At 41.4% G+C, this 12,823-nt stretch overlaps 1 protein-coding gene across 2 annotated transcripts in view; it reads right to left on the bottom strand.

Moving 5' to 3' along the window:
• Window positions 1-12,823, bottom strand: part of HS3ST5 (heparan sulfate-glucosamine 3-sulfotransferase 5) — a 389,846-nt gene that overhangs the window by 167,473 nt on the left and 209,550 nt on the right. For both annotated transcript variants that reach the window (XM_075340038.1, XM_075340037.1), the window contains one exon: window positions 11,832-12,009. The gene's annotated coding sequence lies outside the window, so the exon portion shown is untranslated. The remainder of the gene's footprint in view (window positions 1-11,831; window positions 12,010-12,823) is intronic.

The raw sequence follows: 12,823 nt of genomic DNA, 5'->3' as shown, positions 1-12,823 counted from the left end.
GGGTGTAAACGTCTTGATTATGTTGTGCACCATGGACAAAGGAACATTAAGATCTCTGGAGATGGACTTGTAATCTTGAGATTGTTGATATTTTTCCACGATTTCGGTTTTCAAGTCCTTAGACTGTTCTCTTCTCCTCTTTCTGTTCTTCATGCTTAATTTAGCACACACAGATACACAATGCAAAGATTGAGTTAACTTCTCCCCTTTTTTCTGGTTTCAGTTGTGATTTTTGTATGTCCCACTCTTTTTACTTGCCACAAGTGAGTTTGAATGAACATCACATACTTGAAACAAATTAGTTTACCCTCAATTTTGGAAAGGTGCTAACAATTTTGTCCAGCCCAATTTTGGGGTTTTGTGTAAAATTATGTCTAATTTGCCTTTTTTCCCTCTGTTTTTCTCGTGCTGTTCCAATACACAGGAAGTAAATAAATGTGTATAACCAAACGTGTAATTGCAATAATTTTCTGGGAGAAATACTTCAATTTCTGAAACAATTTGAAGGGTACCAACATTTTCGGCCATGACTGTATGTGAATCAGTCCAAGCCTAGTAGTGGATAAATATTTTATCTACCCCTTAATTTTGTAAGATTTGGTGCTCTCATTGAGTTCTTAAATCTGTACATTACAAGTTAGATGTCACATGGAGATTTGCACAAACTTCGCCGACTGTCATGGTGGCGTTGTGCCCTGTTCAGATTGCAGATTCTGACACTCTGACTGATGGTTTCTCTGGTGTCTGGGATCAACACAGGCAGAATCAGGCATTGACCTTCTGTGTGCTGATTCATAGGCAGGCTAACAGTTGTAAATATCTGTGGGTCTGCTTGCTCCTTTGGTCACATAATGTGGGGAGGCCTATCACATCTGCTCCCCTCCTATTTGTGCTGGTGGAAACCTTCCACCCATGCCAGCTATAGTTTATTCTTTGGTGGTCTCTGAGGTGTGGTGTTCCAGAATAACTGGTGAAAGTTGTGCTCATTATTTGGTGCGATTATGGAGTTTACCCCTGTTGTTTTGTAGCTTCCTTCCTGATCCTGTTTTTCCTCCTGAACCTTTTAATGTCTTTACGATTGTGTGTGCGTGACAGAGTTTTGGTTTCCTCCACTCTGTCTTTATCTGTTTGTTTCATCAGATTCCTGTCCCGTCCCTCCCTGGAGGGAGGGGGAATCAGATCAGGACTGGTGAGGAGCAGGGCCAGGAAGTAGACTCAGGCTACTCCACCATCAGGAGTATCTCTGAGGTTAAGGATAGCATAGGGCCCCCTTAGCTTGAGGGACAGCCTAAGAGCCGCGGTTCCCCGCTGTGCCATAGGCATTGTGACAATAGAGTACAGCAGGAACATGAAGACTACAGGATGCAGCTGGTAATTTTTGAAAGGCATGTGTTCGCCTGCACTTGGAGGCAGCATCCTATATCTGATGTTCTTGGCTATCCCAAACAAAAGTATTGACTTATTTGTTTTATTGCTTTGTAAATATGGCAAGCCACAGATGTTGCTGTAGTTCATACAGCAATATTTTCACTCCAAATTTTTCATGGAGACATGGCCTACATTTCAACAGATATATTTTTCTTTACATAAGTAAAGTCATTTTTTTTAACTGGTCTAATGTTGCAACAAAATAAAACATCTTTTTGTGGTTTATTACAATACTGATGTAAAAAACCTCACCAAATACTCATTGTGTGCATGTGGCCTTACAAATACTGATATAAAAAAAAATCACCAAATACTCAACGTGTACATGTAGCCGTGCATACACTGAGGTAAAAAATGCACAAAATACTCAATGTGTGCGCATGGCCTTACATATACTGAGGTAAAAAACTCACCAAACACTCAGTGTGTGCAGGTGACCTTACATACACTGAGGTTAAAAATTCACAAACTACTTAATGTGTGCACGGGGCCTTACATATACTGAGGTAAAAAATTCACCTAATACTCAATGTGTGCATGTGGCCTTACATATACTGAGATAAAAACTCACCAAATACTCAACATGTGCACGTGGCCTTACATATACTGAGGTAAAAACTCACCAAATACTCAATGTGTGCACATGGCCTTACATATACTGAGATAAAAACTCACCAAATACTCAACGTGTGCACGTGGCCTTACAAATACTAAGGTAAAAAACTCCCTAAATACTCAACGTGTGCACATAGCCTTACAAATACTGAGGTAAAAAAACCTCATCTGGCTTTAACAGGAACTTTGTCATGACAGCGACCACTTTAAAACGACAACAGATCAGTACCCCATGATCACGGGGCTGCCAATGGGCAAGGGGAATAATGCGCTCCCCGCCGGAGCATGTGTTAGATCATGCTGTCAGAGATTGACAACACAATCTATCTAGTTAACAGGCATGAGAGGATCTCTGATTCATTGGCACCTGTTAGCTGCACCTGTTGGCTGATCAGATCCACTGACACATGCATGGAAAGATGCAAGCTCAGTGAGTGAGCTCGCAACAAAGTAAGGGACACCACCAAGGATGTAACGGTACATCCTTAGTTGTGAAAGGGTGAAAGAATCATTACGTGTCCCCCTGAGTAAAATGCTCTGGGGGTCCTTGGCGTTCTTCCTCCCTATTCTACCTTTTTGAATGGTTTCCTGTATTCCGTCATATAGACACTCAAATTTAAGAATATTTACACTATTTATACAATTAATAAAGTAAAATTTCTATTCGGGCTTGTGGGTTATATGCATGCCGTAAAATAAACCGGGACACCTGCAACCAATACATACACTCATGAGCAGAGAATTCTCAGTGTAATTAACATTTATGTGCAGACAAAATGAACATTCTCTGCCTTTTAAAATGCAAAATAACAAAATTGAGATAATCTGAATCAATTCTATGACAAAAAGCAGAAATAATATCTTCTCTGACAACATAATTCACTGACGGCGTCAACTGGAAATAAAATGGAATATTAGAAAGTCACCTGAAATGTTAGTTGTATGTAACAAAGAGAGGTAATAGTCTCCCTTACATTGTAATTATATTATTCTCTGCAAACCCAGCTCCAGTAGCTGCAGCTGAAATGTAGCATATTACCAGCTAATAGCTGCAGTACAAACCTCTGGCATCCTTGGCAGGGGAATGTATTCAGAAATAATGCAGTCACTGAACCAGGAACCTGTCATTTCGAGGCCATTTTCTACCCTAATAAAGCTCAATGGGCAAATCTTGGTGCCACACTGTAAGCACAACACTAAGTATTTGGAATCCTTCCAGGCTAGAGGAGAATATATAAACATATGAAGTGTAGTTATACAGGCATTAACATAACATGAATACATAATACATGGCAAACATAAACATAAATACAGAATAAATAGCTTCAATGTAACACGAGTAGCAAGGCACAATGGAATTTATTAGGACAAAAGGCATCAGTAAATCTCCATAACAGAGATAGACAATGCTATTCAGGCATTCTCTACGTATGCTTTGTGATTTCCATTATAAACACAAACATTGATGCAGTGCCTGATCATTCACCCGAGGAACCCCGGAACTGACCGTCTGAACCCATGGCTTATTATGTGGCCTAACGTGTTTCTCTGAAGTGTTCATCATTTTCATGCAGTTTGTTAGGGTTTTTTTGTGTCAAAAAGGAAGGAATCTGTAATGCAAATGTGAACAGAGCCTTTCATGGTCATCCAGTCTACACACCTATTCCTTTTATGGCCTCACTTCCACTTGCGTTTTGCACGGACGAGTGCAATCCGATAAAATTTTGGATTGCACTCGCACCAGTGCAAAAATATGGGGCAGAGTCCATCTGTCATTGATTTGTCATGCCATATCGGCTTGAGAAATGAATCGTAGCATGCTGTGTTTGGCAGCGAATCTCAGCTCATGCACCCCCATACAAGTCTATAGATGTGTGTGAAATATCGCACTGCACTCACATGTCATCCGACTGCAGTGCGATATACACAGACACAGGCAGTGGAGGAGAGGGAGAAAGTGTACCCTCCCTCTTCTCCACAGCAGTGATCCGATCGAAAGATTGCACCACAGTCACATGACCCTCGGCTCACACCTGCAGCAGAGGGTCATTAGCATATCGCTTCCGATGCTCTCACATCGGAAGCCCTGCCTAACTGGTATTGAGGCCTATATCAACTACTGAACATAGCACACAAAAACTGCATCAAAAATGGATGTGTTAATCCATCGTAAGGCACATTCACACATTTTGGCACCAATTCATCAAAGCTTTTACACTATAAAATTTACAATAACGCTTAAAACATTTTCAAAAGTTTTTGCGCAAAGATTTTGATTTTTTGGGTGTTTTCAAGAAAGTTTGAAGCAACTTTACCAAAACGGGTGGATCTGTGACGGAGACGTGGTGTGGATATGCCCGACCATTAAATTCAATAAAAGTGACAGCATTTCTTACCCCAGAAATGCTACTTCAGCCTCATGAGCTCTTAATGAATTCATACTCCAGCAAGCCCTTCATTAAGACTGGGATGCGCAACCCCAGTCTTGATGTATCTGACCCTTTCTTGTAATTTTTGCAAATAATAAGAAATTATTATTGTCTAATTAGTACTGAATATCAGTATTTACTACAAAAAATGCATTTTGGAGACTGTACATTTTTTTGTAGCACAATTTTAATAAATGGCATATTACAATATACTGGTAATTTATAATACAATTACGTTTTCCAAGGAACAAAAACTAATCATTGATCTTTGACAAGGACAATTGTATCTAATCCAGAGAATACATTATCAGCATCTGTAAATATATTAATATAAAGCTGTCACTGAAAGCCTCATTAACTTCCCAACATTTAGCCTGCACTGAGTCCCTTTTCCCAATCTACATTCATTTAATCAGATAGGTTTATCATTGAGACAGTTGCAATTTCCAGTTTCCATCAAGTGGTGAAAATTAGAAGAAAATGCTATAATTACAAAGATACTATTTTAGTTTTAAATAATGTGCTGTCAGTACGTGAAATAATTAGAAGACTTGTCTAAGTAACTCAGCCAACAGGACACTGTCTGATCTTTACAAATGTGACGCTGGCTAGAGCTGGAGCAAACTCTTTCAGTAATTTCCAACTTCTGCCGTTAGATGTAGATTGAACGCCCCAAGCTTGTCCTTTTACGCCAATTTTAGATTTCAGTTTTCTACTAACAAATCCTAAGAGTTCTTTTCTTTTTGGCCATAGGCAAGACCTTAACATTCGAAAAGAACATTATGCTAATGATCCTCAGGAAGAAAAATCTTCTAAATCTCATATTGTGTGCTTGAGTCATTATGTACCTTTGTATTTATTGCATTTGTTTGGCTAATAAGAGTATAATAAATTGTCAACATTTTTTGTATAAACTTGTGTCACTGAACCATTTATCTGATCCAGACCTGAATGGGTTTTTCTTCCAAACATCCTCATTCAAATGAATGTAACATAAATTTCAGTCTAAACAATTTTTGAGACAAATTTGCCTTAAGCGGGCTTTACACGCTACAATATAGTTAATGAATTATTGTCGGGGTCACGGTGTTTGTGACGCACATCCGGCGTCATTAACGAGATTGCAGTGTGTGATATGTATGAGCGACCTTAAACGATCGCAAAAGCGGTCAAAATCGTTTGCCGTGGAGAGGTCGTCCTGAAACAAAAAATCGTTTTCTGCTTATTAGCGATGTTGTTCGTCGTTCCTGGGGCAGCATACATCGCTGTGTGTGACACTGCAGGAGCGACGAACATCTCCTTACCTGCGTCCACCGGCAATGCAGAAGGAAGGAGGTGGGCGGGATGTTATGTCCTGCTCATCTCCGCCCCTCCGCTTCTATTGGACGACTGCTGTGTGATGTCACTGTGACGCCGCATGAACCACCCCCTTAAAAAGGAGGCGGTTCGCTGGCCAGAGCGACGTCGCAGGACAGGTAAGTCCGTGTGACGGGGTTAAGCGAGGTTGTGCGGCACGGCCAGTGATTTGCCAGTGTTGCACAACCGACAAGGGTGGGTACGATCACTTGCGATCTCGCTAGCGACATCGCAGCGTATAAAGCCCGCTTTAGTTTTAAAGAGGTTTTCTAGGGAATAAATATTGTTTTGGCATCCATTTGCTGATGTCAGGACATGGCTACTTCAAGAGGTAGCCTGTAGTGATGGGGAACATATATACCAAGATGGGAACATATATACCAAGATGGGGACCTGTATACCAGGATAAGAAACTAGCGATGAGCGAGCACTACCATGCTCGGATGCTCTATAGTCAAAACGAGCAGCTGTATGGTCGGATTGACACAACTCAAGTACTTGAGTATAATGGAAGTCTATTGGAGACTTGAGCCTTTTCCGGAAGATTTCCGAAAAAATGCTCGAGTCTCCGATTGATTTCCTGTCAAAGTCTCCACCAGAGCATGCGGCTGTGATTTCTGCTCCGGCCAACAGGCGCCATTGCATTCCCATGGTGGGTGGTGGCGGTGATAGAGGCGGAGTCAGAACCAGCAGCTCTGGTGAGCGCAGTCTCCGCCCATCCACCAAGCTTGATAGGTCTCGGACTTGCAGTACCACTGGCTAACTGTGGTGGTGTGTGCCTTCCAGGTGAAGTTATCAGCTTCCATCTCCAGCCTATTGAAGACACAACACTCTTCCTATACCTTAGGGGTCTGTGCTGCTCCTTGCCAGATATAATCTAGTTATTAATGCTTGCCTCTGGTTCACACCCTGCTCTGTATATTTGATCCCTGTGTTTTGACCTCTACCTGCTCAATAATGACTCTCCTACCTGCCGTGTTTTGTACTTCGCTGCCATCTTTGGTTTGACCCTAGCCTGATTTCCTGACTATGCGCTTGCCTGCTGAATTTGTCTCTTTTCTATACCTTCTGCTTGACCCTGCTTGACAACTATTCTTCTCGGGATTTCAGCCTTCCATAGGCAGCAACCTCCTGGGCCCTGTAGTAATTTCAGATCACTGTATAGGGGTTAAAAGGTTTCAGGGTTCTCGGACTCCTGCTTAGTGAGTGAGTGGGTGGCCAGCTTCTAGTCTGTCCATGACAGCTATCATGAGACTGTGGTCCCGGGCAAACATTACACTTCCATTATACTTGGGTGCACAGGTCGCGCTTATCTGAGCATCCAACTGCTCTTAACGAGTACCGAGCTCACAAGCTTGGCATTGCTCGGTCATCACTAGTAGCCTCTTAACATGTATGCATAAATTATGCATAAATGGAAAAGGCAATCAATCAGCAGAATGTATTAAGTACTATGTAGGTATGTCCACAACGTACTGACCATGTGGCCTGTTATAGAAAGTTTGAACATGATATTGCGGGAAGGGATGCCTCCTCACAGTACACAGAACAATGCAGCAAAGGAGACCAGAGAGCTACGGGGGCTGGGTTCCATGCTCCTTTGATGTCTCAACACAGATTTATTTCCTCTTGTGTTCAGACAGAAGAAATTACAGAACATATGGCACTCAGATAAGGGTACAGAAAGTGCTAACAAATTGTGAATTTTTAATGGAGGTAAATTACAAAATTGATTTTTTAATAATTCTTTGGAAAGCCCTTTAGGTCAAATGATCTATTATGTCCAGCTGTTGGCTGGGTACATTTACATTCACCAGTGATAGCTGGTGAGCATATGAATGCAATGTAATCTGAAGACATTGGTGATTTGTATTTTAGATAGTGGTGCCAAAAATAAGAACATTTTTCCATAAGCAAAATTCTAAGCTATTGACTGTCAAGTGAGAGAGCAGTTCATGTCTATTATTGAGTTTTCATTCATTGCTCAAGAAGATGAATGTGTGACCAACCCTTATGAATAGTATATGATGACCACTACTCAAGTCTACAGTAAATTGGTTGCAATTCAAAATGGTAGCTTTGGAGATCATTAATGTTCGGATAGGTTCAAATCCACAACCTGACCTGCTCTTCAGGATATATATTCTGTATATTCAATAAGAATCAATCATATGATCACATCTAAGTGGTTTTTAGCTCAGCAGAAGTCATTCCTTCTCTTGGTATTGAAGAAGGGAAGAAGGGAAGAAATGTAACTTAGACAAACAAATGTAAGCAGCAACATACTCCTTGGGCTCATAAAAAATTGCTAATATAAAAAATACAGTTTTTGTTCTTTAAAGGGAACCTGTCATTAGTTTTTCCCTATTGAACCAAAAATATCACCTTCTGCAGCTCCTGGGCTGCATTCTAGGAATGTGCACCTTATTGCTGGCCCCCCTTGCAGACCCCTAAAAGAACTTTATAAAATCTTACCGTTTCCCATGCAAATGAGTTTGGTTGGCCAGATGGGCAGGCTCTAATTTGGCTCCTGTCCTCCCTCCTGCTGCTGTTCACCGTCCCCCAGTCATGATTTACATGGATGGTGCCGCATTTCACTGTGCCCCTATCACAGGGCTGATCATAAAGTTTCCCTTGCGTGAGCACCGGTGATGTAGTTGCGCAGGCGCGAGATTATGGGCTGCGCTGTGTATGACCTCACCAGCATCAACCTCGTATCTGCAATAATCTCGAACCTGCGCAACTACATCACTGGCGCTCACATGAGGGAAACTTTATGCTCAGCCCCGCGATAGGGGCACAGCGAAATGCGCCTGCGCGAGACTCCAGCAGCATGGATGATGATGGGGCGGCATCACCCATGTAAATCATGACTGGGGGACAGTCAACAGCGGCAGGAGGGGGGACAGAAGTCGAATTAGAGCCCGCTCATCTGGCTAACCAAACTCATTTGCATAGGAAACGGTAAGATTTTATAAAGTTCTTTTAGGTGTCTGCAAGGGGGGCCAGAATCAAGGTGCACCTTCAGCCCAGGAGCTGAGAAGGTGATATTTTGTGTTTAATAGGGGAAAAATGGTGACAGATTCCCTTTAAAAGAGATAATAGTATAAAAAACAACCACAGAAAGAAATAAAATCTTACCAAAATAGCTACATTGGAGAATGCATCCTATGAGCGCTCTAAAATATTCAGTTTGCATCTTAAATTAGTTTGAACTATTTTACTGTCTGCACACTGATGGCAAGACACCTGCTGAGGGTAAGACTAGAAAATTATTGTAATCTGCATTCCCAAACTGATTAAGCGATAGGCACAGTCGAAATCCGCAGACTACAAACATACTTAAATTACTTCCTGCTGCTTTAAATTCCTGTTTTGTTTCTGCTCCTATGTATAAGACCACCCTCGTTTGACTCTCGTAATGCTTAAAGTCATACATGAATAAAATTATCAAGATGAACTTCAGAATAATAGAACATCAAGATACAATCAGTGGATAACTTACAGTGAACTCCAACACAAAAAGGGCAGTTTGATAAAATTAGACTACTGAGAGGAAAATGCACCTAATTTTCTTCAGGACTGGATTAAAAGAGCAATTTATTGTAAAACACAATACGGTACAGCAAATCATGTCATTTATAACGCAGCACTTACTGGGAAAATACAAGCAGGACTAATACAAAGTGAGGAAAGTGCTAAATGATCATTTATTATATTAACCAGCCTAACCCATACAAACCTCCTACTCAAACAAAACTGTAAATGTATTTTTTGCATTTTCCTCTTACAAGTTTAACATTTTAAACACCTTAAAGTGTCATTGTCATTTAAATTTTTATTTCAGAAATCAATAGTACACATAAAGATAAGTAACTTTGTAATATATCTTATCAGAGATATCTCCATTTTTTTCTCCTGGTGGATTGATCATTCCCTCTAAATTCATGGGTAGAAACTGTAAAATCTGTCTTCAGTGAATATAAACTTTCACATTACTGAGAAAGAAGATGGCAGTCACTGTTGATTAAATTGTATGGAAAGGAAAAGAGGAAAAGAAAGGAGCTGAAGGAAGACACAGGCATTTTGTCATGGGGTATGAAATGACAAAACAGGGGCTCCTAGTCTGGCCCTCAGACTTGAGACCCTGTTCTGTCCCTTATCTCAGAGGTAGGCTTGATGGTAGCCAGGTATGAGCCCCCAGCGTGATCCTCACTCCTGTCCAAGCCCTGAACTCCCTCCCCCTCTCCCCCATCCTTGGGCGGACCAGAAAAACAGTAAAAAAAACTTCACAGAAATTATACAGACAAGGGAGAACGAAAACTCGTACACACTGCACTCAAACACACTGCACTCAAACACAAAGAAGACAATACATGTACAGCGGAATAAAGAAAAATGAAGAAAGCAAACGCACGACAGGGAAACATCCACACCACTCTAAATCGCAACTACAGATCACCAAGGACTGGATCACCACAAAGACCGGAATCGCTAGAGCTAATCTGAAGCTAATATCAACTCTGAGTAGCACACTCCAGACTCTTATATAGGAAGGATACGGCAGTGATTGATAATTAGCAACCTAAGCTCCAAGCAGAGTTTCCTAGGTCATTAGGAACTAACTCTTGCAGAACTGAGGGACAGGGCACATGAAACAGCTGACGCCCAGCTTTGTCTGAACAACTAGAAGACATCAGGTTGCCTGTCAGGCTCAGCAGTGTGAACAGAGCCTGAAGCCACCATGACACCTAATGAGTCTGGAACCGATGGAACATCGCATGACACATTCTGCTTGTCGTAAAATGACAGTTACACTTTAAAACTATGGTAAAAAATAAAAAAGGTCAAGTGTAATGCCTGCTTTACACGAGTCGATCTATTGTGTGATAGCATGAGCGATCGTACCCACCCCTGTAGTTTTTGCGTCACGGGCAAATCGCTGCCCGTGGCGCACAAACTCGTTTAACCCCCGTCACACGCACTTATCTTCCGGACGACCTTGCTGTGGGCGACGAACGTCCACTTCCTGAAGTGGAAGGAACATTCGGCGTCACAGCGACGTCACACAGCAGCCGGCTAATAGAAGCGGAGGGGCGGAGATGAGCGGAATGTAAACATCCCACCCACCTCCTTCCTTCCACATAGCCGGCGGGTGCCGCGGGACGCAGGTAAGCTGTGTTCATCGTTCCCATGGTGTCATACGGAGCAACGTGTGATGCCACGGAAACGGTGAACAACCGGCGCCATTTTAATTAAACAATTTTATGAAACCTAGCGACGAGTACACGACTCACGATTTGTGAGCGATACTACGTCGCTCGGAGGTGTCACACGAGACGACATCGTGTACGATGCCGGATGTGCGTCACGAAAACCGTGACCCCGGCGATGCATCACACGATCGGTCGTCTCGTGTAAAGCCCACATTACTGTCATTGTAGGAGAATCTGCAGCAGAATGTATGTGTCTGCTTTCAGCTCCTCCCTATTTCTTCCCTCTCCAATCTCCATTGGATCTTATAAGCACCAAATGTCATCAACTGTATACTTGTATAACTGAATATGTAAGTTAGGGTGCACAAATATCAGAACTTATTGTGTATTTCACAAAAATCAAACAACATGACCAGATCATACAACGAACAAGCAAAACATTGGGAGAAATGATCTTTTCAGCAGCACATCATTCTGTGTAAACAGGACAACTGCAGCCTATGCACAGAATGATCTCTATTGATTATCCTGTGAAAATATTATTATGATCTCTCTTTCTAAACAGGCTACTAAAAACACTGGCAACAGGCAAATACATACCGATGGGCGGTGATTTAAGGCAGCAGATGGGATAATGTAAAACACCTCTAGTTCCCTGGTATTCGTAGCATAGCTCTGGGTTTGTATCGAGTATGTTTAGACTTTATGTCAGATATAAAAAGTAGCTGCATTAATGCAGTCCATTATAGACAACAATGCAATGCTTCACTCGATTCCATTAACTAACCTTTGTGTTCTTCTGTGCATCCAGACAGCCCAGCTCATCTGAATAAGATCAACGGAAATCAGTTTTCATTCATCTGAAAATCTCCTGTTATTTCAAGCCGCTTTTGCTCACAATGGTTTTCATAGGGCCATCTTGTAGGTCGTTCATGCTTGCTTTGAAGCTCTTATATTTGGGAAATCTGGAAAAGAAGTACAATTTAATTGTATTTTCATCTATTGCAAACGCTGGAAGTTTAATAATGTTTTGCAATGTACTGAAAAATGAAACATTTCAGTACTGTTAGGACGTAGTCACAATTGCATTTGTCTGGCACATATTTTTCAAAACCCCCCACATAAGGATGGAACCATTGTCAGACCCCATTCATTTCTAAAGGATGCCAGATCTTAAAAAACATTCTTAAAACACGTGACGTGTGAAAAATCTGAAACATTATTATTGTTTTATAGTATGAATCACATATATGATCAGATTAGATTTTCCCTGGAATTCTATTACTGAAATATTTGTAAATACACCTTAATAACATAAAAGAACCTACTCCGGTGGCTACTGAAGCGACAAGCTGTAATACAAGGCCCAGCCCGTGAAAACAAAAAGAACTATTTATAAAAAAAACAACTTTTTCTAATGTCATACAACCTCTTTAAGAGTTAATGCTTAAGCTTTATCTATCAAAGTAGGTAAACCTTCAAATGAATCCTATATAATCTGTATGATATGGCTGCTACATGCATACCCCCAACTTTTGAAGAACAGAAAGAGGGTGAAACCATGAGGCATGTCCATAACGCCATTGTAAATATTGTCCACACCGCTAGCCACACTCCAAGCCAAACCCATTTGCAAGTGATGGACATTCAACAGATGCCCAGGACTGCAGGGTATAGACCCACAGCCGGGACTGTCCTGTTGTATCCAAGGTGATTGGGATTAGAGATGAGCTGATTCATTGATTAAATGGAAGTAAACTTGGGACTACAGAACAGGAG

The sequence above is a fragment of the Anomaloglossus baeobatrachus genome, chromosome 3 (assembly GCF_048569485.1).
Source record: "Anomaloglossus baeobatrachus isolate aAnoBae1 chromosome 3, aAnoBae1.hap1, whole genome shotgun sequence".
Taxonomy (NCBI): Eukaryota; Metazoa; Chordata; class Amphibia; order Anura; family Aromobatidae; genus Anomaloglossus; species Anomaloglossus baeobatrachus.
The sequence above is the reverse complement of the archived record's forward strand: the minus strand, read 5'-3'. Positions and strand labels throughout refer to the sequence as shown.